The 3,080-nt window shown below is 44.2% G+C and overlaps 1 protein-coding gene across 1 annotated transcript in view; it reads right to left on the bottom strand.

Annotated features, from left to right (window-relative positions):
- The window catches only part of CEP19 (centrosomal protein 19kDa), a 15,421-nt gene extending 12,435 nt beyond the window's left edge, over positions 1 to 2,986 (bottom strand). Inside the window, exon 1 of the mRNA XM_011978695.1 lies at positions 2,668 to 2,986. The gene's annotated coding sequence lies outside the window, so the exon portion shown is untranslated. The remainder of the gene's footprint in view (positions 1 to 2,667) is intronic.
- Between the last annotated feature and the right edge of the window lie 94 nt (positions 2,987 to 3,080).

Genomic DNA, 3,080 nt, shown 5'->3' with positions numbered 1-3,080 from the left:
AGCTGACCTATAGGGTCTTTACTATTTATCAATTAAAAAAGGGCATATCAAGCATCCTCGGTATCAAGGTACTATGAGTTTTTTAACCTTAATCATTTTGTCTTGAGAGGTTCACCAGTCCAGAGCTGTCTCCTTTGTACTTTCCCAATTATTTTACTAGAGTTTTTCGTTGTTTATTTATTTAATCATCTATCTTTCCTTCTAGTCAATATGGTATATGAGGGTGGGGGCATATTCATTTTTCACCACAATATCTCAGCATAATACCTGGGAAGTAGTAGGCATTCCATACATTGTTTAATGCTATGAATTAAAATGATGGTACCTGTACATTTTCGTAAGCATTTACAGTCTAGAAGCCTGATCAAAAAGCAGACCTGATGCAGAATCAGCTTCTTCATATACAAGTCAGTGATGTCTGCACGGCTTTTATTTTGGCCTACGTGTCTCACTATATGATATTCTTCTAGCTACAAGAAGCACAGCTATTAGTAGATGAATACTTACTATTCTCTCTTCCTTTCCCCACCCTCAATGCCCAAATAATACACTTAATCTCCTAAGCAGTGCTTTAGATGTGACTATGACATTCTCAGAAAGATTTGTAAATGTTAAGAAACATTGAGGTAAAGTGGCATAGGGTGATGATATCTTCGTGAACTCAGTTCTGCTGAAGAATCACTATTAGGAACATACTTTTAATAAAATACTTAGCAGTGATTATACACCTTCATTGTAGAATACTGGGGGCAAAGGAGAGGGGAAACATATAGAAAATAATCACCCTTAATTGTGTCCAGTCTTTTTTCTAGGCATATAGTTTAAGTATGTTTCACACATGGTCGTACAAGCTATTTCCTGAAGTTCAAATTTAACAACATATGTTATTATTTTGTCATTAAATGTTTTACTACAATGTAACATTTTATACGACTGCTAAGTGTTGTATTTTATGGATGTGCTAAAATCATATTATTCACACTTATTGTTGGACATGAGAATTTTTACTCTTAGAAAATTAATCACGTATAAGCCCAGGCACAGTGGCTCACCCCAGTCAGCACTTTGGGAGGCTGAGGTGGGCAGATCACTTGAGGTCAGGAGTTCGAGACCAGCCTGGCCAACATGGTGAAACCACGTCCCTACTAAAAATCCAAAAATTAGCTGGGCATAGTGGCAGGTGCCTGTAATCCCAGCTACTCGAGAGGCCGAGGCAGGAGACTCACTTGAACCTGGGAGGTGGAGGTCACAGTGAGCTGAGATGGTACCACTGCATTCCAGCCTGGGTGACAGAGCAAGATTCCATCTCAAAAAGATGGAGGCAGGCATGGTGGCTCAGGCCTGTAATCCCAACACTTTGGGAGGCCAAGGAGGGAAGATCCCTTGAGGCCAGGAGTTTGAGACCAGCCTGGGCAACACAGTGAGACCATGACCATGTCTCTACAAAAATTTAAAAATTGGCCAGGCATGGCAGCATGCACCTGTAGTCCCAGACACTCCAAAGGCCGAGGTGGGAGAACCGCTTGAACCCAGGAGTTTGAGGCTGCAGTGAGTTGAGATGGTGCCGCTGCACAACAGCCTCTCCAAAGCATGAGAAGCCTATTCTAAAAAAAAAGAAAACTTTAAAAAATTACTGTGCTCTACCTCTAATCTGATGCAATGATCCCACACCATTTTCTCCTTCTTTTCCTTCTCTTTTCTTCCTTTTTTTTTTTTTTTTTCAACGAATACTACTCCCAATTCGCCTAACTAAAATTTGATGTTAGTAAACTACAACCTACTGGGCACAATATAAACTACACACACTGACGCAATGGCTGTACTCCTCAAAGATGTATGCAGTTGGTGCTCAATGTAGTTTTTTTTACTAGACTCTTTTTAAAATTTAACTTTAATTTTTGTTGAAGTAATGTTTGTATTTGGAATATAAAATAATTCTATAAGGCTTATAACAACAAACTATAGTCCTTGGCCCTACTCCTCTTCATACGGAGCCAGATTGAATTTTAAAAAGCATGCCTTCCAAAATTTCTCTCTCCATTTCTTAAGAAACATGCTTATACTACCATTTTGTTTTTATTTTTTTGAAACAAGTCTCGCTCTGTCGCCCACGCTGCAGTGCAGTGGTGTGATCTCGGCTCACTGCAACCTCCATCTCCCGGGTTCAAGCGATTCTCGTGCCTCAGCCTCCCGAGTAGCTGGAATTACAGGTGCCTACCACCACGCCCAGCTAATTGTTGTATTTTCAGTAGCGACGGGGTTTCGCCATGTTGGCCAGGCTGGTCTCGAACTCCTGACCTCAGGTGACTCGCCCAAAGTGCTGGGACTATAGGCGTGAGCCACCTTGCCCGGCTATTTTCAGTTTTGGATAGTATCTTTTGACATACATTGTTTCCCCTTTGAGACACCAGCTCTAGAGCCCTCTATTCCACTCCAAGCCGCCTGTGCTCTCTTGGCCTGCTTACAGATTCCACTCTGTTCAGGAAGAAGGAGGCCACGTTTATACAATTATTCTTCCTGGACACGAATACTCCTCTCTCCAGAGATCAGGAACTGCCTACAATCTTGTTAGGAAGCCCCACAGCACCTAAGGGTACGGATGTCCCCAAACGGTAGACGATTCTCTCCCTACTCACGTCTCCACTAGTGCAAGGCTGGCTTTCTTACCCTTAGAGAAATACAGAAATGACATCTTCTGCAGGCCAAGGTCTAAACACCCAGGAGTGGGTTTTTCCACCCAACCGCAGCGCACGGAAAGCACCTAAGCCGACTTTGAGGCCGGGCGGAGCCTGGCGCTGCAGGAAGAGGCCACAGCCACAGCCCTACTGACGAGCCCGAGGGGTGAACTCCCCGGCCGGAGACCCGAACCCTCAAACACCGGGAAGCGGAGGTGGGGCCGGCAGGGGGCACGGTCCACCGGCTCCCACCTCGGCGTGCAGGGATTCCGGGGGGCGCTGGCCGAGCCGTTTCCACAGCAACAGGCCGAAAATCATATTATTCACACTTATTGTTGGACATGAGAATTTTTACTCTTAGAAAATTAATCACGTATAAGCCCAGGCACAGTGGCTCACCCCAGT

The sequence above is a fragment of the Mandrillus leucophaeus genome, unplaced genomic scaffold (genome assembly GCF_000951045.1).
Source record: "Mandrillus leucophaeus isolate KB7577 unplaced genomic scaffold, Mleu.le_1.0 Scaffold199, whole genome shotgun sequence".
In the NCBI taxonomy this organism is placed as follows: Eukaryota; Metazoa; Chordata; class Mammalia; order Primates; family Cercopithecidae; genus Mandrillus; species Mandrillus leucophaeus.
The sequence above is the reverse complement of the archived record's forward strand: the minus strand, read 5'-3'. Positions and strand labels throughout refer to the sequence as shown.